We start from the raw sequence: 27,342 nt of genomic DNA, 5'->3' as shown, positions 1-27,342 counted from the left end.
CTGTGCATTATCTAATTCCACTATATGATCTAATTGGATAGGTGGTGGAACATGTGGAGGTCGATTTGGTTGGACTAGTGGTGGATTACTAGTTGTTATTGTTGCCTCTCTTTCTCTATCCCATCTTATCTGTGTTTCCTTGATTTATTCCATCATATGTTGATGCTCATCTAAGTGATTCATGATTTTCTATAAAGGATCAATAAGGGGTCTTTCTTCATTTCCTAAATTTCATGATGTTGCTCTTGACATTTGATGGGCCATTTTTTTCCTTTAGCTTGAGAATAGATTTCTTTAACATTAAACACAATTCCTAAATTATATGTTATTTTTATGATTTGGCTAATTGCACAAGATACAAGAAATACACACAACAAGCCATAATATCAAAAGTCATTATAGAGATTCTAGTTAAGGTAAACTAATTTATAATAAAAGTAATACACAAATATTTACAAGCATAACTTAGTCGTATGTGTTTGTGTGTATATATAGGGATAATGATAATTAGGTCATAAAGCACTGAATTTCTTAAATATTAATTCAAATAGTTACAAACAAAATTTTTTGTTACAATCTAATAGTTACATTTGATAATTAAATACTAATTTGTAATTGAAATTCTTAGATTTGTAATCATTTTGATTGATTTTTTAACTTATTTTTTTAAATTTATTAGGAATTTAACTGTCATTAATTCAGAACTTTAGGACTTAATTGCCATTCTCCTATATATATGTACATATATATACACACATACGTGTGCGCACGCGTGTAATAAAAAAGAACTAAAATAATGCTAGAGCAATTGTAACCCCCACAATCTAGAAGAAGGGTATGGAACAAGAATTTAAAATAGTGTCAGAATGGCAGTAGTTTGCATAGTCTAGACAAAGATAGAAACTAAAGTGTGAGAAAATAAATGTAAAAGTACAAGAAAGTAGAAGAAGGTTAATAGAATTTATTGAAAAGGATGAAAAAGGAGGCTCCCAAAGAGGACACTCTCTCTGGACCTCACATTCTCTCTATATATAGACTTTGGAAAAATATCTAATGGTCAAGATTTGTTTAATATAACGGTTTATATTGCATCTAACTATCTTCATCTAACGATCAGCAACTTGCCATCTAGTCAGCATTCGACATTTAATAATGGTTAATGGTCAACAGTCAAACAGTCACTAACTGGCCATCTGGTCAGCATTCAACACTTAACAATGGTTAATGGTCAATATTCAAACAGTTAATAGTCAAATACTTCTTCTTCTTCTTGTTTTTAAATAATTTTTTAAGGCATTTTGCAAGGTCAATTTCAAAGCAATCATCTTCGTTTTCTTCTGTATAATCTTCTTCCTCTAGAGCTTCTAAAGTAGAAGTAGAGGTAGAGGTAGAGGCATCAATCTATCCTTCTTTCTCTAATAAAAAAGAGTGCACTTTTGAATTGGTTAATAAAAGGCTATTTGTCTAAGGTTGAAGCCAAGCATGCATGGATTTGGCTTTTCTGGTTGAGAAGCTTATTGGTTTCTAAGGTTATGAGCTATTAGGGATTCCTTTTGAACCATGATTGGACATCAAAGACATTAGTTGTCGGCTATGTATAGAATCCTTTAGAGAATAGAGTATCCACTGGGTGAATTGGTATATTTATAATGCTAAGCAAATATCCATGCTAAAGATAGTTTAGAAGAACTAAAAAGGAATCATCTACAAGATTAATTTTAGATTTAAAGGTTGAAAATCCTTGTGTAAATAGCAGAAGGTAGAATTTCTTTAGTAAATCCAAAGTAATCCTACCATTTAATGAATTACTGGGGAAACTTATAAGGATTACAATCCTTTTTAAACCAAAGGAACCATGTGTGACACTGATATTTGTTTTGGTACCATGACATATTGTACCAAGCATCAATATAATCCTAATAGTTATGTCCTGTTAGGTTACTTTGAACTAATGAGATATAATTATTGGGATTTAGCCCTAATCAGTGAGAATAAGAGCCTTTTTCAAATTTTAATATAGAATAGGTCTAAATAAATAGGTCTTTTATCCCATCCCTTTTTTCAAGGTTGTCTCAAGGTTATGACTCAGTATTTATTAAGATAAGTTCATAACATTGTTGGGTCTTATTCAAGATTGAGGGCTTGAAGTGGAAGCCTAGAGGAAAGATTTATGAGGCTACATGATTTAGATTTTTATGAAAAAAATTAGGTTTAATTTGGACAATGTATGTTACTTTATCAACCTATGGGATATAATTGGTTTTAGTTCTTTGAATTGGTTGAAGTAACTCGGCCACCTGTTTATTTTTCAGATTGATAACAATAACTGTTTATTTATGAGGTTTTTAATGAGTTGGGAGGGGTTTTCAAATTTTTATCTGAATCTTCTTCCTCAACAATGTCTGCCCATGTTTGCTGAGGTAGATAGGTTAATCCTTGAGAAGCTTGAATAGTTTCAATTGGGAAGGCATAAGGCTGTTTAGGCAATTGATTTAAAAGAGGTTGGTATTTCTTGCTTGAATTTTTTAGGTTAATTTAGCAAGAAATACTAACCTCTTCTAAATTAGCCTATAAAACAACCTTTTCTAAATCAATTACCTAAACAACAACCCTAAAACCTTATGCCTTCCTAATTAAAACTATTCAAGCCTTAGCTTCTCAAGAATTAACCCTTCTACCTAAGAAAACATGGACAAACATTGTTGAGGGAGAAGATTTAGATAAAAACCTTCCCAGCTTATTGAAAACCTAATAAATAAATAGGTCAATGTTATTAATCTGAAAACCAAATAAGTGGCTGAGTTACCTTAACCAACTCAAAGAATTAAAAGTAGTTATATCCCATAGCTTGATAAAGCCATACATTGTCCAAATTGAACCTGAATTTTTTTCCCAAAAATCTAAATCATGTAGCCCTACAAATTCTTCCTCTAAGATTCCATTTTTGAGCCCACAACCTTAAACAAAACCCAAAAAATTTATGAACTTATCTTGGTAGACAGTAAGTCCATAACTTTGAGACATAACCTTGAAGAAAAGGATGGGATAAAAGACTCATTCTATATTACAAATTAAAAAGGTTCAATACATTTTTGTGCCAAAATAAATGTCAGGATCAAACATGGTTCCTTTATAAGTTTCAAAAGACTGTAATCCTTATAAGTTTCCTTAGTGGTTTATTAAATAGTGGGATTACTTTAGGATTTACTAAAAAAATTCTACCTCTTGTTATTAAACAAGGATTTTCAACCTTCAAATTCAAAAGTAACTTTAAAGATGATCCCTTTCTGGTTCTACACTTTTTATCACCAATCCACCAAGTAATATGAATAAGAATGGTTAAAAATGAATCCCTAGTAGCTCATAACCTCATAAACTAATAAGTTTCTTGTAATATCTTAGAAAATTTAATTTAAGGTTAATGGATTAATTAAGGATAAATTAGACAATTAAGAGTTAACTTAGATTAAAAGATAATGTACAGAAGGCTAATGAGTTTATTGAACCTTAATTAGGGCTTTGAATTGGACCCTAAAACGTATTAGGCCACATTTGGGCCCATTAGATGGATAGTGTTCAGAATCTAAAATTTTGATCTTTAACCACAGCCAAAACTCAACTTTTAAGCCTCCAGACTTGCATTTCAGTTCAGAAAATTAGAGAGTTAAGTAAGAGTTTGAAGGTGAACAAGGAGAGCTCTATTAGGGCTTGTTGTGAGTGTCTAATTGAGTCTATTTAGAGCTTCTAATTACTTGGGTAAGTGTCGACAACCTCTTCTCTTGCTCTTTTATGCATTTTCATCTTGGTTTTGGGTAGTTCTTTAGGAATTTGAAAATAAGTTGTGAATTTGCCTAAAATTTTGACTTCAATAGGATTAATGAAAGTTTATTTAAGTGTCTAACCTTTAGATTATGATGCTATTGATGTTTTAGGATTTCAAAGTGGGGTTTGAAGTAAGTCCTAGAGCTAATTAGTTGAGTTGAGGAGATTATGAGTTATTAGTGGTATTGATTAGACTAATGAGAGTCGTGAACTAATGGAATCTAAAAATAGATTTAGATTGTGGATAAATGACCACAGTGAGATTTTTAGGTTTAGGCTTTGATTAGAGTTGATTAAAGATAATTAGTCATTAATGATTATTGATGTGTTTGATTGTAAATTGACTATTGTTGGTGCTATTGACTTATTGGAGGCTCTATTTGATATTCACAGGTACTCTTGGTTGGTAAACTAAGAGATGAGGTAACCAAAAATTTAAGTATAATATATCATTGTGTTTGTGATGGTTTGGGCATGTACAAAGAAGACCAAGGGAGGCACTAGTGAGAAGAGTGGAACATATAACTTTGAGTCCGATTAAGAAAGATAGAGGAAGGCCTAAGAGAACACTTTTGGAAGTTATTGAACGCGATCTGTTAATTAATAATATTCCTAAAAGCTTGATAAATGATAGAGCACAATGGCGTCTTGCAATCCATGTAGCCGACCCTACCTAGTGGGATAAAGGCTTATTGTTGTTGTTGTATATCATTGTGTTTGCATTTATACTTTAAGTATTATTATGAATGGCTTGAAATAAGCTTATGGAAGAATATGTTGATTTTGAACTATTACCTAAATATGAAACATGACTCATTGTGATGAAGTATTTGGTGATTATATTTATATAGATACTGTGTGATATTGTTGCCTATAAGATGATGTGTTAGCATGATGAGTGCTTGTAACTGATGATATTCGAAGAGTTGTGAAAAGCATGCATATTTGTGATGAAATGCTTATTGATTATGTTTATATAGACGTTATGTGGTCTTTGACATATGAATTGTGGCCCTGGATTGCCTATCAATTGATTATATGATGATCTATTGTAAACTATGACGCGGTGTAGATAATGATAAGCATGCAAGTTCCAGACAATTATGAGGACAATGAATTACTATGATATGTATGAGTTTAGATTCACATATGCTGATTGAACTTGCATAATCATAATAGGTGAGAGTTTACCCTGACATAATAGAGGGAATATGGTAGAAAATTTATGTGGTGTAGCCTCCATTGAGTTTGGCATAGTGGATTAGATGTATGGGTCGGGCACTTATGACATCCTAAAATTCGAGTAAGGGGAATCCAGGTCCAAGAGTGAGTATGGGAGCTTTTAGCAAGGTAACCCTTCACAATTAGAGAGCGGGGCTAGTTCAGTCACATAGGTTAGACCTATATGAGATAATAGCCCATGAATTCGGTCAGATGATATAAGGAGTAGTATAAGGTGATTAAATTTGATCATGCAAACCATATTATAAAGATGTATTGTGAATAATGTTAGTTTGCCTTATGTGATGTTCAATGCTTAATTGTTATGATTGTCACACTTTAATATGCTTGATTAAATTACTTAGTTACTGAGATGTTTATCTCACTTTTGTAGTTTAATGTTTATAGGTGATGATTAAGTTAAGAGCAAAGGGGAGGCTTATGAAGTTAGAGACTGAGTGATCAATTATAATGTTTTTAGTTTTATCTTTTATGTGTGGCATGAATACAATATTTGCCAGCAAGGGGTCTTTAATATTGACTTATATTTATTTAAAGTCCACTTGCATTTATAACCTTAAACATTGAAATTTAGTCATTTTTGGATTGTCTTGCCCATAGTAGAGTCCAACCCTAATCTAACTATGGTAGTGTACCAAGATAGTTTAAATAAGTATATTTTGACTAGTTAAATGAATTTTACATATTTTAGGTGATTGTTTAGTTTGAATGCAAATAATTACATTTTCACCCCCTCGATATGTGTTTTATGGAAGTTAGGTAGTCAATTCTTGTATTAGGAGTTATTTGATGCTTGTGACTATTTAGACAAGTGTATTAAGACTTATTAAGTGTGGTTCAAGCCCTTACTGGGCTAATGGCTTGTGCTCTGAGATTTGGACACTTGGTTGATGGTTTAGAGGCAAAAATATTAAATTGTGGTCCTAGGTGTCTAAATTCTTTATCTGATATCAATTGGCATGAAATTAAAACTATTAACTAGATTATAAAATTATTGATATGTAGGCGCTTGAATCACCTCAATCAGAGATTTGAGTCAAAAGTTATGTGTGTCGAAATTTAGTAGTTAGTAGCTGTCATGACAAGTACTGTTATATCTTTGGCCACGGCTTATGGATCATTGGCCGCAGCCAAAGGAGTGGCCGAGACCATTTGGCCATGGCTGAAAGGGAATTGGCTGCAGCTAAATCTTCTCTGGAAGTGTCAGCTAAGTGTCTTTATTTAGCAAAAATGATCCTTTTGACCTTGTTTTGACTTGTTTTTAACTCTAAGTGTTTTCCATGCTTCCCAAATACTTTTTACTTTGATTTATAATGTTAATTGACATTTTAAACTTGGTTTTAAGATTAAATGATTTATAGGATTTCATTTGTATAAAGTTTTCTTACTTAATCTTATGAGTTTTCAACAGCCAAGTTTGATCCTTTTATGCCATGATATCTTTTATTATTAAATTAGTTATAAATATAATGATAGCTTTACCTTAAGGTTAAGTATGTGCTAGTTATGTATTTAAAAATTAGAGGTTTTACATTTCTTAACTAGAAAACCTAGATCTATGTTGGGTTCAACTAACAAATAGACTTTTATTAACCATACTCTTTTTTTGGAGAAAGAAGGAAAGTTGCATTATTTTGCCTTTGCTTTAGCTTCAGAAACTCTAGAGGAAGAAGATTATGCACAAGAAAATAAAGATGACTGTTAATTGCCCTTGATCAAGATGTAATGTAAACCATTATAATAAACAAATCTTGATTGTTGGATATTTTTTCTAAGGTCTACATAAACTATCCTAAACCCTTTTAAGGCCAAGCTTGTATAGAGAGTGAGGTTTAGAGAGAGTTTGTAAGTCTTTTCATCATTTTCAATAAATTCTATTAACCTTCTTCATCTACTTCTATTTGTACTTCTACATTTTGTCTTTATTATAGACTATCACTGTTTTGGCACTATTTTAAATTCCTTTTAGTCTAGATCATGCGGTTTACCATCCATTTGACATTTATTTTAGTTCTTTTTTTTATGCATCTATATTTTTTTGCATTATTATACACAAATCACCATTTAGTCGTCTACCCAAAAGTACTAATAAAGAAGAATAGGCTCCAAGATATGGGGTCATCTACCCAAGAGTACCAATTAGTTGTCGATAGACATAGTAAAGACAACTATTTTTGACAGCTGTAAACAACATTGGTTGACAAAATGGTAATAATCAAAAAGAAAAAAGAGAAAAGTAAATAGTAAAAATAAAAGAACATGGAAAGCATGAGGTGACAAGAGAGAGAGAGAGAGAGAGAGAGATGATGATGATGAAAAAGTAAGAGTCATGGAAGACAACCAGAGTCAGAAAAGTAAGTCAACAACATCAAAGACCAAGTTTAGCAAGAAATAAAACCATCTAGTTTCTGAGAACCAAATTTTGAAAATTAACTTGAAAATGATGAAGAACAACATGAACAGCATAATGAAAATGAAGAAATTTTTGAACTATTTCTTAATTAATCTCCACATTAAAACTCCAAAAATTTTACATTAAGGTTAAAATAATCATTAACCAAGAATTCATTCTTGATTAAATAGCTTTATTTGACATAGGAACATATTCAAATATTTCAAAAAAACTATAGAAAGATTAGGCATGAATGGGAAAATTACAAATGTCATTATAAAAAAATTAGGGATTTCAAATAATTTTGGAAAGTTGGTTCTCTTCAAATTTATTTCCAAACTAGTAATGAAAGAGGTCAATATTGTTCTTATTAAAGAAAAACAAATTAATTTCTTAAAAGAAGAAATTTCCTTTTAAAACATAGAAACCCAAACCAGAAATTAGACAGAGGGTTGGTTTTGATCTCCCTAATGCTTTTTAGGAAAGAAAGAAACATTCAACCAGTTTATGATTTCATGAAACCAAGATCCCAACAAAATCTAGGCCAATCCAAATGAACCAAGAACTTCTCGCATTTTGTCAAAAGAAAATTCAAGAACTTGTCACTAAAAAATTGATGAGAAAAAGTAGCAGTCCTTAGTCTTGTGCTGCCTTTTATGTTAATAAAAATACAAAAAGATTAGGCTAGTGATTAACTACAAGCTCTTGAACCAAGCACTCTAGTGGATTAGGTAAACAAGACCTTCTTAATAGCCTTCATTCAGCAAAAATTTTTGAAATATTTGGCAAATCTAAATTGATGAAAAGGATAGATATAAAACTACATTCACAATTCCTTTTGGCCAATAAAATATCATGCCTTTTGGACTAAAAAGTGCCTCCTCTATATTCCAAAGAATCATGAATGAGATCTTTAACCCATACATCAAATTCAACATTGTTTACATTGATGATCCTAATCTATTGATAAGCATTTTAAACATATTCACATATTTATTAATATTGTTAAAAGAAATGGCGTTGCTATTTCCACGACAAAAATTAGCCTTTTCCAAACCAAAAAAAGGTTCTTAGGACATCACATCCATTAAGGGATGATTACTCCTATTGATTGAGCCATCCAATTTGTCGATAAACTCCTCATTAATAAAACCCACCTACAGAATTTTTTAGGATGTTTAAATTATGTATGAGAATTTATTCCATAATTAAATAATCTTATTAAACCTCTCCATGGTTGACTTAAGAAAAATATGGCTTTAATGTTTAAATAGTAGAAATCGATGCCTCTGACATTGGATATAGAGGAAACCACTTGATGGAAAAGAAAGTATTGGAATCCAACCTAGCAAAAATGTTCAATGGTAAAAAAAGAAATTTTAGCCATTGTTCTATGCATAACAAAATTTCAAAGTGATTTATTAAACCAAAAAGTTTTTGCTCTTTGCAAAAAAAATGTTAAGACTATTGCATCAAAATAAATTTTTGCCTGCTAGCAAGCTTTATTAAGCATTTGTTATTTTGATATTGAATATATTCGAGGCTCTAAAAACTCTCTTCCAGACTACTTTGATAGAGAATTCTTGTAGGAAAGGAAAATCATGCCTCCAAAAAAAGGGAAGGAGGAGATGGGAAAAATTAAACAAGTCATTAACTCAAACAAAAAAACTAGGGTCATCTACCATAAAAAGCCTACAGCCAGAGACATCATTCTCATTAATCCCAAAACCATTAACCATAAAACCAACCTCTTTTAAATCAATTGTCCAAATAGCAGCCCTAGATCTTTACAACTTTTTTATTCAAACCATTTAGGCCTTAGCCAAAAAGACTTAGAAAATAATATAATATCCCTTTCTCAGTTCGTTAAGACCTTAAAAAAGGGAGAATTACAACCAAGACCCACATAAGAAAATTAATTATTGCAGGCCCATTGGCAATTGAACTAAACTGTATTGACAGTACAATCAATTGTCAATGTAGTTTAGTTTAATTGTTAATAACCTTGCAATAATTAATTTTTTTGTGTGGGACTTTAATGTAATTCTCCCAAAAATAAACAAGTGACTGTGGCCATCCCAAAAAGCAAACAGGTAGTTGAGCTACCTAAACCTGTTTGGAAACTTAAAACCAACTATATCCCACTGCTTGATAAGGCCTAAATTTTTTCCTAAAAAATCCAAACCATATAGCTTCTTAAATCTTTCCTTCAAGGTTTCATTTTAAGCCCCTAGCCTTAAATAAAACCTAACAATTTTATGAACTTTTCTTAGTGGACACTAAATCCATAACCTTGAGACATAACATAGACAAGAAAAATGGAGTGGATCATATCATATAGACCTACTCTACCATACATATATTAAAATTGCTTTCTTCTACTGACTGAGGCCAAAATCCTAATAAACTAAAGAAATTCTTGGTCAAATTTGATATAATAGGATACAACTATTAGGATTATATACATTGATGTCTTTTATAATATGTTTTAGCACTTTATAAATATTAGTGTCATATATGGTTTCTTTATTTCAAAAAGGATTGTGATAAAAAATTAACCTAATAGATAATCCATTTCCGACTCTTCTACATTTTTCATTAAAACTATCATTGTCTTGGATTTTTGCTTAGCATTATAGATATATCAGTCCACCTAGCAGATACCACCTATTCTCTAGAGGGTTCTATACATGAGGTGGTTTGTAGACTTTCAATACTATAGAGCCGATGTCTTTGAGGTCCAGTTATGGTTTAGAGAGAACCCCTAATGGCTTATCTCCTTAGAGACCAACAAGTTTCTCAACCAAGAAAGTTAGATCATGCATGCTTGGCTTCAACCTTAAATAGAGAGACCTTTATTAACCAATTAAAAAGTGCACTCTTCTTATTGGACAAAGAAGGACAATCAATTGCTACCTTTGCCTTTACTACAAAAACCCAAGAAGAAGACTTTGCATAAGAAAATGAAGGTAATTGCTTTGATATTAACCTTGAAGAAGATTAACTAAAAAAAAAGCTTGATCATTGACAAGTAGCAACATGCAAACCATCAGATAAAGATGGTTAGGATGAAATTTGAATTATTAGATTAAATAGATCTTGACCATTGGATGCATTTTCAAATGTCTATATAAAAAGCCTTGTAATATCCTTTATAAGGGCAAGTTTTTTGGCTAGCAAAAAAGAAAGAAGAGAGAGGTCTTAAAGAGAGTTCTCTTTAGTAAGCTTCCTTTTCATTTTTCAATAAAGCTTTCCATGAACCTTCTTCTTCTACCTTCTTGCACTTTCTTCTTCTTCTATTTCCTTTACACTCTTGTACTTTATCTTTTGCACTTTGATTTTTTATTTTCAAGACCGTTGTAGAAAATAAACCTCTCTCTTACACTCTCTTATACTTGACCAAAGTTACAAAAAATAAATAATTAAAATTCAAAACAAAGCTAGAACAGTGGTAGTTCACATGGTTTAGACAAAAATAACCTCTCTCTTATACTATCTTATACTTGACAACTAGCTTTATTTTGAATTTTCATTCTTTATTTTCTGCAACTTTGGTCAAGTATAAGAGAGTGTAAGAGAGAGGTTTATTTTCTACAATGATCTTGAAAACAAAAATCAAAGTGCTAGAGATAAAGTGCGAGAAAGTAAAGGAAATAAAAGAAGAAGAAAGTGCAAGAAGGTAGAAGAAGAAGGTTAATGGAAAGCTTTATTGAAGAATGAAAAGGAGGCTTACAAAGATAACTCTCTTTAAGACCTCTCTCTTCTCTCTTTCTCTCTAACTAAAAAACTTTCCCTTGAAAGGGACATTACAAGACTTTATATAAACATTTAAAAATGCATCTAACGGTTAAGATCTGTTTAATCTAATAGTTCAAATTTCATCTTAATAATCTTCATCTGATGGTCTGCATGTTGCTACTTGTCAGCAGTTAGCACTTGGTCAATACTCAACAGTCCATGGTCAAACTTTTTTTTCATTTAATCTTCTTTAAGGTTAATGTTAAGGCAACATCTTCATTTTCTTATGCAAAATCTTTTTTTACGGTTTCTGTAATAGAGGTAGAGGCAGCTATTATCTATTCTTCTCTCTCCAATAAGAAGAGTGCACTTTTTAATTGATTAATAAAAGTCTCTCTATCTAGATTGATAAACTTTTGGTCTATAAGGTGATAAGCCATTGGCAATTCTCTTATGATTGGACTGTAAAGACATCAGCTTTATAGTATTGAAAGTTTACATACCACATCATGTATAGAACCCTCTGGAGAATAGGGTATCCTCTAAATGGATTGGTATATTCGTAGTGCCAAACAAAAATCTAAGAAAATGATAGTTTTGATGAAAAATGTAAAAGAGTTGGAAAGGGATTTTGATTTAAAATCTAAAAATCATTGTTTAATGGGTTGGGGATAGAATTTCCTCAATAAATCCTATCATTTTATAAACCACTGGGGAAACTTATAATGATTATAGTCCTTTTTAAAATAAAGGAACCGTGTATGATGGTTGTATTTGTTCTTATAAAGTGAGAATTTTAAATAGTTGTATCCGTTTGATCAAATTTGACTAAGAATTTTTTTTGGTTTACTAGGGCAGTCAGTAGCATTTTTAATGTTTGTATGGTATAGTAGGTCTATGTGGTATGATCCACTCCATTTTTCTTGTTTAGGTTATGTCTCAAGTTTATATATTTAGTGTCCACTAGGATAAGTTCATAAAGTTGTTAGGTTTTTGTTCAAGGTTAGCTTGAAGTGAAACCCAAGAGGAAAGATTTGAGAGGCTTAGGCAGCTGAAGTACCTATTTGTTTTTTAAGCTCTCAATGAGCTGAGAAAAGGATATCATATTATTTAGGTGGGTTAATCCTCGTTGTTGGTTTTGAGGTTAATGATCTTGGTTTTTTTAGTTTGAGTCAATAATCATTTAATCAATGACCTAGATCAATTTTTCCTATATTCTCCTTCCTTTTCTTTGGAGGCATGATTTACCTACAGGAATCTCTATCAAAGTAGTCTAGAAAAGAGTTTATAGATATCAAAATAAAAAATGCTTAATAAAGTTTGGCATTTGGCATACATTTGTTTTGATGTAATGATCTTAACATTTTTTGCAAAACATCTTTGGTTGATTTGCAAGCAACACTAATTAAAAACTTTTGGTTTAATAAATCACTTTGAAATTTTACGATGCATAGAATAATGGCTAAAATTTCTATTTTGACTGTTGAAATTTAGGGTTGGATTCCAATTCTTTTGATGTTTTTCCCATCAAGTCTCTATTTGAGGATTCCTTTATATTCAATGTTAAAGGCATCAGTCTATAATATTTTTAATGCATGTGGGTTTGGCAAAGCTAGGCATGGGAGTAGGTGTTTATCCATAAAGGTATATTTTTCTTAAGTTAATCATAGAGAGGTTAACAAGATTAATGTGGGACAAATTCTCCTACATGATTTAAACATCATATAAATCTTTACAGTTGGGTTTTATCATTGATTTAGGAATTTTGTTTGACAATAGTAACAAATATGTGAATATGTGAGTGCTGATTAATAGATTGGGATTTGACTAAAACATCTCTTTAAAATTCAGAGGGTGCATTTTTCAATCCAAAACATTCCATCCATATTGGCCAAAAGGAACCATGAATGCAGTTTTTGCAATATCCTCCCTCATCAAGTTTATAATTAACTCCAAATCTCAATTAATTAAGAGATTAGATTAAGGTAAAAAACAAGTATATCATGTTTGCAAATAAGTTATAAAGGTAGTGTCTCAAGTTTTCAAAACTAAAATCTATTTCAAAAGATTTTGAGATCAACAAATCAAAGTTTATAATAATGCGGAAGTATGAGATCACTTTAAGGCTTAGTGCATTGGCTTAAAAATCATAAAACAATGCAATTTTGTGATATTCAGGGGCATGCGCTGTGGCTTATTGAACAAGCATTGCAGCTTGTTCACCTTTGTGCCATGTACCGTGGTTTGTTGCATATTTCATGATAGCAGATTTATGCTGTCAAATTGATAGCTTCCGAGGCAACTTTTAACATACCCCATTCCTCCATTTAACGTTCGATTGATGTGAATTAAGTGTTTACAGAAAGCTCTTTATAAGCTCTAGCTAATGGTTTAGTTTCCTAAGCAAATTATTACTCATTCAAAATTTAGATACTCTTTTCAAAACTAGTACTTTTATAACATTTTTCACAAACTAAGTGCCTTAACTTATTTACCAAAAGCCAAAAGCCATTGACACCACTTAGACCACATACAATAGACCAAAACTAACCAGTATAATGCACCACAACATATAAAATACTAGAAAATAGCATTTTCAATGCTCAACCCTAAATTTTCAAAAATAGAAAGGGAGCTAAAATCATCGATTCATCAAATATTTTATGAATATTGCATAATATGCCCAACTCTTACTTGCATTAGTATTTTGGCCTTATTGTAGATATCACATTTTACAAACATACTCAAGCCAAAATACTCTTACAACTCATGAAACACATAATGCAAATAAGAACCAAAATGAACAATTCTTAGTTGGCAATTTTAATAATCATTTACACATAAGCACTCAAAATAAAGAGGCTTACTAAATAAGATCGTAGTCCTATGCCTCTGGCTATTTTCCTCTGTCTAATCCTCTTAAGTTATTCTCTATAATATTGAAGATAATGGGGTGAGTACAACCATTCATAACTAAGGTCCAACTAACTCATACTAATGCATGTCAATTAATTTAAATGAAAGTAGCAAATACAATCAGTTTCCAAACCATGTAAAATGTTCAAGAACATAAATTCACATTTTCAAGCATAATAGCACATACTCATGAAATAATGCTTTTTAACAACTTTCGTATAGGAAGAGAGTTTGTCACACAATCAATTAACATTTACTTGCAAGGAATTAAGGCTTGATTGATGATTTTCATCATTAGGATCACAATACATACAACCATGTGCTTTTTTTCACTGCATGTATGATCACACCTCCCTTATGTAATTCTTATACCTCTGACATAAAACTATAGGCTATAACACATTGGGACAATCTATGATCTAGGAATTTCCTAGCCTAAACACATGTGAGGGGATACTCAGCCAAGTTTTTCCAATTCACTTGTGGAATATGGTTTCCCTCATTTTTCACACACTATAGGGTGTCATTTTCCCTAGACTAGCTTCTTTGTTGAACTAATAGATAGCTAATTAGGTTCAAGTCCTCATTGAACAAGTAGGACAATAGGTATATAAACAATCCAGGTAAGCCATCAACTCGGATGGAAGCCCAATCACGTGGATTTAAATCTCTACTTCTCTACTTGGGCAAACTCCCACCTCTTAAGATCATGTAATGCATAGATATGCAATCTTTTGAGGCATGCAATTACTCAATCTCAAGCATGAACAAACACATCATTGTACATATCTCATACATAATAATCACATTAACACATATAATTCAATCATTGAATTCCACATATTCATTGAACTCCTTAACGTTACTTTTCATTGAACTCTACAATTATCAATTCATTGAACTTAGAAATTTCTATTTCCTTGAATTATTCATAATTAAGTCATTAAACTTATTATCATTTTATATCATTAAACTCTAAGGAATTGCATTCATAGAACTCCACTAGCCATATTTCATAAAATTTGCATACCATAAAACATTCAGATTTACAAAATCCTGATAGTGGAATTCTCAAGTATTTTCCACCACACTTGCATTTCATTTTCTTTCACACATTTCAATAATCAATTATAAATCAATAAACTAATTAACACATAAAAGCACAAGATAGAATTTTTTCTGTTACCTTAAACCTTTGAGTGGTCAAAGGTTTCACCCCACAAATACTTACTCCGAAGCTTCCAAAAAGCTTGAATGGTGCCAAAATAATCACTCTACAAGCAATCGCAATGAAGTTTATCAATATCCACTTTTAGGTTAATTTTCACTAGTAACTCAATACTTCTTCATGATCAAAATTCATTTTCTACTCGTATAAAAATACCTATAAGGTTTCTTAGCTTCCTCCAATCTTCATTATCATTATTAAGCTCTTTAATGGCCATTAATAGGACTACATTGTCCCTAACTAATATATTTATGGAAATTTCACATATTAAATGCTTCTCAACCACTAATTATTATAACTCCATAAATATCAAGTTTTATTAGCTCAATCTACTCCCATTAACTCTATTTAAGTCAATGGGTTCAAATCTAAAGCCTTTATGGATTGGAAAATCATCATTATTAACCAAATCCTAAATTTCAATACTAAGCAAATGGAAGAAGGTAGGAAGATTTAGGTGTAGGAAGCTTACTATTAATATTTATGAGCTCTAAAATACTCCTAATACTTGGATTCTTCAAGCTATAGCAAAGCATTTTCATCGCTCCTTCGTATATCTTTGTTTCTCCCTCTTCTGTTGCATCAATTTACATTCCTATTTTGCAGAAAAGTGTTCATGACGCACAATGCACCATGGCATATGGCACAAAGAGAATCTCCCCATGTGTGTCAGCATGCATGCGTTGCGATGAGCTGATCCACAAGCCACGGTGCATGGCACAGAACCTTGCCCTTTAATTTTTCTTCCTCTTTCCATTCTTGGGTGACCCAACTTCCTTCGGATTTGTATTTAAGGCTGGTAATAAAACTAAATATATTGTTAGACCTCTCTGACCACACACCTCGTTAATAAACTTAATTAATCTAATCTAGCTTAATTTATTTAATTTAAAATTGAGGATGTTATAATTTTATATCTAACTTTTTTTATTAATTTGGATTTGTAGAAATCTAGATTTCATATCAAACTTAGAAATTTTGTTTTCCAAATGAAGGAAATTAAGAAGATCTTTTTTGTTAGGAGTAGGGCTTGTATTTAATTACTAACCTTAGAGCTCCTTTCTAAATTTCTACATTTTTACTAATATAAAAGGCAGCATAGGACCAAAAGATTGTGACTCTTTTTAATTAATTTTTGGTGAGGAGTTCTTGAATTTCTTTTTGATAAAAATTTAAGAAGTTCTTGGTTCATTTAGAGTGGTCTAGATTTTGTTAGCATTTTAGCTTCATAGAAATCTTTATTTATTAGTAAGATTAGAACATATCTTTATTTTATGCTAACATGAATTCTATTCTTAATAATTCTTTATTTATTTCACAATTTTCTCTTCTTATAACCATTGATGAATTTCTTATAGACTAATAATCTGTAAGGGCTTGAAATTATCTATTTATTTCTATTTGTGTTTCTAATTCAATGTTTTATTTAGAGTTATCATCTCTAATTTTAGAAGTTCTGGCTTGGTATTTTGCCTGTGGAATTTTTGGATTAAAATCTACTCTCATTAATTTATATCCTATAGTTGAATTATATATCAACTATCTTGACTTTGAAATTACAAAGGTTTTTTCCCTTTTATTCTATAAGAAGTCGATTTGTTTAACATTTCATATGTAATATCTCTTTTTGATGTTCTTATTATTTCTTTTAATTTTCTTTGATCTAAAGGTTCTAGTTTAGTTAACTTTGAAATACTCCATTTTGTTGGTAACTGTATTTCACTATATTTATTATTATAATAGAGATTTTGGAGGGATCTCTTATTTCTATTAACATAGATTCTCCCTTATGTGATTCTTTTATGGCTTTAAAATTTTGATGAGTTTTTTGTATTTTAAACATTATCTTATATCCTACTACAATATAGGTGACTCCTTTTTTTCATGTTTCTTGACTTGCTATTTTTATTACTAAAGCTTTTCTGCATTCTTTGTCTTTTGATCTAGTTATATATTTTAGGAAACAATCAAAATAAAATGGTCTTTCAAACAAATTTGATTTTATAAATCCTACTATGGATTTTTAAAAATCATTTTTCCTGTCTTTTTCTCTCATACATATAAATATGGGTTCATCTAAACCAAATTTGAAATTAAGTTTAACTACAACTTAAATCATACTTATATGCATCCAATTATATTTTTCTCTATATTTCCTTATGGTTTCTTTTGGAATCATATAAATACATTGCCTGTCTTTATAGATTTGGGATATGAGAAATCAAAGGTTGTCTCTTTATTAAAGGTTGTTGGTATTAAATGCATTTCTATTTGCTTCTCTAAACATCTAATTTTTTATGACCTCTTCTATTTCTTCCTCAAATTTACTATTTCTATTTAACTGAGACTCTTTTGACTTATTCTATCTTCCTTTCTAGATTTAGATCCTAAGATTTCATTAAACCAACTCATTTTTTATGCTCTTTTTATTTTCTACTATTCTTCTTTCTAGGTAAATGGGATCACCATCGCCTAATCCAACAGACTTACTGCGTTGTCGAGTTTGGGCTTACAAACTCACTAATGTTTCCACTATAGAAGAATAAAATGGTGTAAAATAAAAATAGTTTAAAAAGAATAATCAACAAGTATAAAAAAAATCATAGGCTCTGATACCACTGCAGGAGGCGAATCTTTAAGGCATACAATCACATATCTTACAATTTCACAAATATCTCATGTAATTTTGTATAAATCATCATATTTTCATCTTTCCACAGATCAAATTACAAGGCATATTGTCATAATACTAACAACCATGTGATAATGGCTAACTCAAATATCATGAATGTCACAAACTTAACAACCATGTAACACGTCAGACAATATGCATGATTGAACTAATTTTATATCCTCCTTATATTTTCTAACTGAAACTATGGGCTATAAATTAAATAGGGTTTCGCCCCTGTGAATGGACTTTCGTCACTCTTAGACCATGGCTTCCCTCATTCTAAATTGCTGGGGTGTCATAAACTTTAAGCTTGTCTCCTCGACAAACAGGTAAAGATAACTAGGTTCGAGTCTCTCGATAAATAATAGGACAGTCCCTTGATTCCAACAAGTAGATAGCCAGGCTAGCTTTTGATTCAAGCGATAAGCTGCTAATACCATGCGGATTTTATCTTTACTCCTCTCTCTAGGCGAACTCTTGCTAATACAATAATGCAATCACTCATGCTTACATATTCACATGTTTACAAATCACAATAGCAAGCTCATTTACATATATTTAGCAAGCTATAAGAGCATCATATATATAAATTTTCTTCATTTCATCAACAACATCAACACATACATTCACATATTATCATTACTACATACACATAAACCATCACCACCTTTCATCATTATCATATTGCAATTTTCATTATCAATTAGTCATTAAAATTCCTAATTATCATGATGCAACACAAGATTTCATTCATTTTATCATCATATCATAATTCACAAAATCACCACAGCCTCAATTGTGGTTTATAAAACATGTTTCATAATGGGAATTAGAAATCAACTTTATATATTGAAAACAAATCACATAGGAATTCAAATCAATTAACACACAATTACATCAAATAGATTCTCCCGATTACTTCAAACCTTTAAATGGTCAAAGGTTTATGCCTCGAACAATGCTTCTAAAGCTTGATCTCAATCCCAATTTGATGTCAGGGACGATTAATTTACAATTAATCAAGTTTACAATCATCAATATCACTATTTACAATCTTTAAACTTCCTATTTCAACACTTTAACCACTACATAATATCAACCTCTTGAGTTTACTCCTGACCAATGATACATTAGCTCCCATAAACTATAATTAACTCATATGAACTTGAGTAATATTGATTTCAACATCCAACAACCCAAAATCACCATTTATACCATTTTTAACTTCCTATTTCAATATAAAAATATCCAAATCTCTCATTTTTAGCATTTAGACTTACCTATTAGGTTCATCCATTCATGAGAGTTTATTGCTTACTGCAAGTACACAGGTCATAGCAAGTAATATAATGAAAGTAAAGTATCATTTCTTCAAGAATCTGTTTAAAAACAATGATCAAATAAAAGACTAAGTGAGTTCAATCAAGTTGAGTCAAACATAATTAGATGAACATGATTTTGCAAACTAAATTAACACTAGAAAATAAAGAAAATAAATTGATTCATAGACTTCAAGCATAAATTTAGACTTAGGATTATTTATCGCCCTTGTATCTTATAACACCAAAATCACCTTCTCTCCTAAATGCCTTTAATAAAAATAAGTGCTAACCTAGAGTTTTAAAAATACTTGAACAAGCTCTCTCAAGTCATGAACAAGTGTTTAGTTAAATTAATTGCCCAATCTCTTATTATAATTAATAAAACTTAATTTTTAGCTCTAACCCTAATATGGCTATGCAAGGATAGCAAGTATATCTCTATCTTACTAGCAAAACTATCAATTTAACATGCAAATATCAAGTTCTCACACTATTTTACCCAAGTTCTACACTCAATCTAGCCCTCTCAAACATCAATCAAGTGAAACCAACATCTAAATGGTGGCCAATCACTTAGAAGCATTAAGAAAAGAGTAAAATAAACACATATATATCATTAATCACAAAAAGAGAGGAGGAACATAGTATTAATCCATATAAGGGTTCCAAATAACCTTAGAAAACAAAGTTTTTAGCTACTCATAATCATCCAAAAGATACAAATACATAAAATTTTGAATCCATATTAGAATATAAGAGAGGAAAGGGAAGAGGAATAGAAAAACTGAAGAAAAAGAGTTTCAAATGTCTTTAAAACTCCATTCCCTCGGACCCAACTCTTCCAATGCCCAAACCCTAGCACACAAATCTTCAAATAGTTACTCAAAGCCTGAAGAATGCATTTTGGGTCGAGCTCTTAGCATATATATGTCCTACCCAACCAATTTTAGATAAATAAAATGTAATGTTTTTTTGATAGTGACGAAAGTCGCAAACCAAGGTCGCGACTTTCGTATGACTTTGGTAGTTGTGAACTATTTTTACAATTAACAAAATTTATCCTTTTTGCACTTGATTTTTTCATCCAAAATCTCCTAAAAGCATCAACAAAAGTCTAGTAATGCATCAAATCAAATCTTAAACTAAAATAACATGAAATTAGGCTAAAAATATCAAATCATAGTTAAGAATACAAACCTAAAATAAAATGTACATTTTCTCAATTTGATCAATAAAAATATATACAATTGAGCCAAAATAGATTAGAATCTAAAAAAATGTAATGAAATAACATGAAATTTTAGAGGTTAATAGAGTTTAAGTTTAAAAATAACTAAAATCATTAAATAACTCCCATTAACCTCATTTAGACTAATGGGTTTGGACCTATCACCATATTGGTCAAAAAATCACTTCCCATAATCAAACCCTAACTAAAATATGTTAAGAGAGGAAAAGTGGAGGAAGATTAAGGCTTAAAAAACTTATCTTAAGTGATTGAGAGCTCCAAAATGCTCCCAAAGCTTTGAATCTCCAAGTCATTCTCCTTCATCCTCTTTCAAACTTTTTTCACTCTCTATTTTTTATGTTTGATTTATGACTTATTACTGTAGAATTTTGTTCATGCATCATGACGCATAGGACATACACTGTGATATATGGCACAGAAAAGGTTCCTTTATGTTTTTATGACTCGTGTGCCGTGGCATGCTGTGCACACGTGGTGGCATATGGCACAAATCCATTTTCACTTGTTTTTCTCCTACTTTAAAGTTTGAGTGACTTGATCTCGCTTTGGACCTACATTGACGACTGAAAACATAACCTAAAATACTTATTAGTCTTCTCTATCCATACCCACACTAATCCCACTCAATTATCCTTAATTAATCTGATTAGTAAGAGGTTTAATTTTTAGGATATTATAGATTAAGTGTCGTGTATTGCGACACATGACACAAAGAGAATGTTCTCCTAACAACACATGCACCGTAGCGCACAACATCGTATTAGTATAACTTTACACACACTTATCTGATTTGAGTAATTCAAGTCTTCACATAAAGTTTATGAGATAATCTAGCTAATAGATTTGGCTTAGTGCAAAAATTCCTTTATATGAGAGTTTTGATATCCATGTCCTCAATCGTACTAGAAAATCGTACTCTATTCTAGGTTGAAACCATGCAAATTGATAAGGGGAAGGCAAAAAGATCATGATGCAAATCTTATGAGAGCAAACTAGCATAAAGCTCATCCTGGGGTTGAAAGATTTGATTTTAATTTGAACCTTCTCCAACCTTAAAAGTAAAAGAGAAAATCATTACACTAGTAAGGTTGAAAGATCCCTAATGTATATTGACTTCAATAAGGGAATTCTAAATATAAAATGGATTATCAAGAGACTAATTTAGACCTTAACCAAAATGAAATTCATTATTCCATAACAAAGGTAGGGTTGGAAAAACTTCAACTTGAGGCAATGGAACTTGAGGAAGAGAAAGAGTGTCATTGTCTAGTAAAAGACATAGGATAGGGTTTTTATCATTAATTATCATTGGAATCTTTATAAAGTTTGGGGCCACCAAACTATTAATCTATGCATCATTTAGCATCATAATCAAACATTCTGCTAAGCTGTACTATCTACTTGTATAAAGCTTTCAACTATTAAAAGGTCACAATGAAATTACCGCGATAAACTCTTTCATATTCAACTTCTACCTCAATCTGAATGTGCAAAGAACCCAAATCATTTTCCCAAAAAACCTGATCATATGCATGTACAACATTTCCAAGAAGATTCCCAATAAGCAAAGCAACCTTTCCATTAATGGACCCTGGAGGTAGACCTTTAAGCTTTATCCATACAGTATATTAGTCTAAATTGAACTTGTGCATGATTAGATTAAGAGTTTATGGTTTTATGATTAGTAGAGAGTTGTCAACCACCCAAGGACCATGATGATAAACATAATGCCTATCCTCATCATCTGTGAAGTTGATAAAAAAGATGTTTTCTCTAAAGCATATCACTTTAAAAGAGCCTCAGAGCTACAATATATCCTTTCATAGCAACATTTATTTCCTCTTTCGAGAAAACTCTAGAGTCAGGGCAAATAACAAGCACACACTTTTTTAGTAAAGATTGAAATAATTTATATGGCAATAAAGTAGTGAGGCCATAAAAGGCAAAGAGAACGGAAACTAGGAATAGTTGAAGGTACTAGAAAAGCAAATGCATGAGAAACTAGAGAGAGAATAAATTTAAGGCAAAATAGGAGAAGGAAAGGCAAGAACCAAAGCGAGAAGATTCAAAAGCAAGAGAGCAATCTGAAACATAACTCGAATTAATGAACAAGCTAAAAAACTAAAGGTGAACCAATATGTGTCAAAGGTGAAATATTGGAATTCAAGAAAACCATAACTTGTAACACCAATAAAAGCATAAAATGGTTGCAAGAGAGATCATGAGAGATAAGAATGTTGTAGAGAAAGAGAAAAGTCCAAAAGTGACTTTTACATGGCCATTCTCTCAAAAGTGTAAAGAAAAGCTAGAGATTCTCTCACTATCCAAGAGGCCAAAATTGGTTATCTATCAATAATAAATCATGAAGTAGTTTCCAATGCTTTATGTTGTGGTATAGAAGGAATGCTAACTAAGTTATGAAACCCTCCTGACTTATAGAGTCTTTATAAGCTATGGTCATATGAGACAAATGGAATATTTAAAGGATACCATAAATGTTGGTATCATAAATAATGGATTTTCTTTGTATTAAAATAATACAATGATGTTAACTAAATTTTATATTTAGGCAAAAAAATCAATTGGTAGCCAAATAAAATGAGAGTTAAAGTTTATTAGTCTAGAGTGGGTTAATAATAAGGTTGAGTAGCTGAAAAACTTTTTTTAGCAAATATTATATTGAGAGTAAAATTGACATAAAATATGTTGATGATTTGTAATAGCTAATCAGCAATAACTATGGCTAAAATTAAGACCTTTAGTGGCAAGAGTAGGCATATTAGATTGAGGCACAATGTTATAAGATAGTTGCTAAAAGATAGGGTTATCTTAATCGAATATATAAGACCAAATGTAAATCTAGTGGATCCATTAACTAAGACCATGGCATAGAAAAAAAATTATATAAACATTAAATGAAGTGGTGTAACATCCTAAAAATTTTAAGACTCAAATTTATTTAAAATAAATAAAAATAAATAAAAATAAAATAAAATATCTATAATTAAATTAAAATTTAGAATAATTTAACAGAGGCCTAAAGTTTGAATTTTACTAAGCAAAAGTTTGGTTTTATTTGATTTTTAACTATGGGAAAAATTACCAAAGTTGACCCGGGCTTTTGTGCAATAATAAAAAATGTTGGGCCCTTTCTTGTAATTTTCCCCAAACTTTTTGACCAGCAATTTAAAGGCCAAAACTGATGCAGAAACACAGAGAAAATGAGCAAGGAAAGAAACACACAAACGGGAGAGAGAGAGAGAGGAAGAAGAGAAGAGAAAGGGAGGGAGTTAGGCTTGGATCTAGGAGTCTTTGCGACCGTTGCGAGCTCGGCTACACGATAGGTAAACTCCCTACTTCAATCCTCTTCTCTTTCTCTTGATTTTCTTCAATTTTTGGAAGAGAAAATTTTTGAATTTTGATCCCAAAGGCTTTATTCTTATAAGCTTTTGTTTCTTTGGATCCTAGGGAGTATGTTTTGAGTTTCTATATAGTGATCTAATATTTTGAGTGGATAATTGGATGAAAAGAGGTGTTTTGGGCACAAAATAAACCCTGAGAAATTGGGTTTTTTCTCCTCAATGGTTTAAGCTTATTGATTTAGTTATAATTTTGCTATTTGAGCCCAATAAGATTTAAATTAAGGTTTGGTTTTCATTATAAGGGCTAATGGTGAAAGTTGGTGACACTAAGTGAAGGTTTTTAATTGATTAAAAAATTATATAAATTGAAAATTAGCCTAGTGATGGCTAATAAATGGTTTTGGTGGTTAAGTGATACTATGTGAATGGTTGGTTTAATATATAGACCATTAGGGTGGATTATGACTCATTGACCTAAGTTGTGTGGTATGAGTTATAGTCTTCATTAATGCTATTTGTCATGATAAGTGATGTGGATCACTTATATGTTATAGGAAATTGTTGGTGGAATTTATTGAGAAGTAAGGAACAAGCCGAGCCCTATTTTGTACAAGGGGAACCCTTTTAGTACCAAAGGGTTGAGGTAACAGGGGAATTTATATTTCTTATTACTTTGTTTTAGCTATTTTTGAATAAATATTACTAGTTATCATGCATTACATGTTTTAAAAGATTAAATGTGCTTTATAAGGGGTTGTGGGGTACTACTTTGATTATAGTGCAAATATGTTTTCTAATTGTTTAATAACAATGTTTTTATGGAAATGAGATTTATAAATATTATACTACTTTAGAGTGTTGAATGGTCAATACTCAGGAAAGGTAGACAAGAGTAAAAGGCATGATCTCGGTGGGAGTTCACCAATAAGAAGGTGTGGATTTTTGATATTCTATGGCACACTGTCAGTACTCAGTGTTGTCTTACGTATTGTGGGCTCAGTGCACTAAAGTGGTTAGTGTATTGAGTGTTCGACACCTCTCAGTGGGGGAGGGAATCCGACATATGAAGTGTGAGGTTGAGTGCCTAGGCCAAGGTAGCCCTCACATGGAGAGTAAGTTGGGCTGGCTCTGGGAGGGAGTTAGCTTTGACTGCTCAGGATTCACGTCGAAGGGGCATAGGCGGTTCGGTGGATTAGATCATGCCTTAGATTATGTTTTGTGCCTGTGGAGGTACAAGTAGGTATAAGGTTTACCTGCGAGTTAAAGAGTGCCAGGGGGCATTCTGTTGGTCATGAAAGGCCATACCGGCCTAGGTCATGCATTCATGCATTTTAAATGGCTAAATTATATACTATGTTGAATTTATTATTCGTTTATTTGATTATGGCTTACTTTGTAATAATCAATGTAAATTTCGCTGTTACTGAGACTGTGGTTGTCTCACCCCTTTCTTTTCAATATTCTAGGTCCAGGCGAAGGATCCAGTGGTGGACGGGGAAAGGAGCAAAGCTAGGGGTTTGCTTGTGATTTGTAAAGAACTGCAACCCCTTTCTTTTGAGCAAATATATTGTAATGTATTTAAGATTAGGGTGCCAGTAGGATATGATTGTGTGTGTGTGTGTGAATATGTGTGGATCGTGTGCTTGTGTATGAATTTTTGTCTGTTTGCAAACTTGTGGCTAGGAAACTTGGTTATGATGTGTGGTTTTGATGGATTTACTTAGTAGACCAAGTTTCTATTACAAGCAGATCTTTATTTTGATATATATATGTGATTTTATAAGCAAATACAAAGTGGTTGCATTGTAAATGGTGTGCTATGGGCAAACATACAGCTTGGATAGAGAGAGTGGGTGCGTGGGCCCCACAAGGAGCTCTGAGCCAAGTGAAAATGTTTAGCATATGTATTTATATAAATACATGGTATTTGGATTGATTTGTGACCACTCTTGTATGATTTGTGCATTTTGGGGGTTTAGGGTCCATTTTGGGAAATGGCACCCGGGTGGTCAAATTTTGATGTATGGGGGTTTTCCATCATTTGAATGTTCTATCAGGTGTTTTTAATCTTATTTGATGTGTTCCAAAGTGTTTCCACAGGTTTGTGACCATTAGGATGAGATTGGACAATTTTGAAAATAGTTTTTACCAAAAAGCTGCACTTTTGCATCCGGGTGTCCAAATCTTAATCCGACCGTTGGATTTTTCTAAAATTTGGGTCACAAGTAAAACCTTTTATAAGCTTCGTGTGGACTTTAGAATCACGTCGATCGGATATCGTACGGAGAAACGATGCACTTCGGAATTTGGTCTGGAGGTGTTGTCATGACAGCATTAAATTGCTGTCATGACAGCTACAGTGTTGATTTTTTAACCTGCACAAAATTCAATCCGTCCGTTGGATCTTTTCAAAATTTAGTATGCTAATAATATTCTTTGAAAGTGACATGTGGGCTTTGGAATCACTCCGATCGGAGGTCAGATGATGAAATGGTACACTCCGGAAGTTGGTCCGGAAGTGCTGTAGCTGTCATGACAGCAAAAATAGTCAATATTTTAACATATCTAATTTTTAATCCGACCGTTGGATCTTTTTGAAATTTGGTACACTTATAGTACCCTTTGAATGTGATGTGTGAGCTTTAAAATCACTTCGATCGGAGGTCGAATGACGGAACGGTGCCTCCTGGAAATTGGCCCAGGAGGGCTGTCATGACAGCAATAAATTACTGTCATGACAGCATCTTTTTATTCCATTTTTGTCTAGCTTGCTTTCGTGCGCTATAGGTAGAACCTATAATTATTTTTAAGGTTTTAAATGATTTATTTCTTAAGTTGGTTAGAGGATCAACTCCTTAACCACATTTAGTTTGTTTGAATTATGTGATTTTTGGATAACACTCGAGGCAAGTGTTACAAGTGGGACTTAAGCCAATATGAAATTAACAGTAATGATAACCCAATCTTTGTGATTAGAGATCCTATGAAAATAATTCATATCGATAAGAACAAGTTAAGTGTTGGTTCTTTTAGTACTAAAAATATTTGTCCCCTTCCTATGGTGTATGAGAAAGTAATAAAATGCATTGTTAGTAAGGCTGAGCCAACCTCTTAATCATTTTATATTTCTTATGGATGATGTATTCATTACATTTATATTTGATGAATTCACCTAGATGTGGGGTTACCCCTATGAGATTGTGGCAAAATCTCCAGAGCACTTGTCAAAATATCAAGCACACGCATGGCCGTCTAAAGTGCAAAATTGCAATTAATAGCAAAAATTGTTGGGATATAATCTGACTGATAAGGTCTCTAGTATATGCCTAAGAATTGTTGGTTTGTATAAGCATGCTCCACCAACTTCTTTATGTACTAAGTAGTATTGTAAGCAATA

The 27,342-nt window shown here is 31.7% G+C and overlaps 1 long non-coding RNA gene across 6 annotated transcripts in view; it reads left to right on the top strand.

The window, feature by feature from the left end:
- The window catches only part of LOC129291628 (uncharacterized), a 33,706-nt gene extending 8,030 nt beyond the window's left edge, over positions 1 to 25,676 (top strand). Inside the window, exon 3 of one of the 6 annotated variants that reach the window (XR_008588734.1) lies at positions 25,412 to 25,676. This is a non-coding gene — a long non-coding RNA (uncharacterized LOC129291628). Of the gene's footprint in view, positions 1 to 41; positions 301 to 5,451; positions 5,563 to 15,944; positions 16,152 to 23,791; positions 23,877 to 25,411 lie in introns of those variants that run through there. The other 5 variants (XR_008588735.1, XR_008588731.1, XR_008588730.1 and 2 more) reach the window with 5 other exon arrangements.
- The last annotated feature ends 1,666 nt before the right edge of the window (positions 25,677 to 27,342 follow it).

This window comes from Prosopis cineraria, unplaced genomic scaffold (genome assembly GCF_029017545.1).
Source record: "Prosopis cineraria cultivar Desert tree isolate PC_DT_omini unplaced genomic scaffold, ASM2901754v1 PC13, whole genome shotgun sequence".
Classification (NCBI taxonomy): Eukaryota; Viridiplantae; Streptophyta; class Magnoliopsida; order Fabales; family Fabaceae; genus Prosopis; species Prosopis cineraria.
Note: the sequence above shows the minus strand (reverse complement) of the source record. Positions and strands in the feature narration are given on the sequence as shown.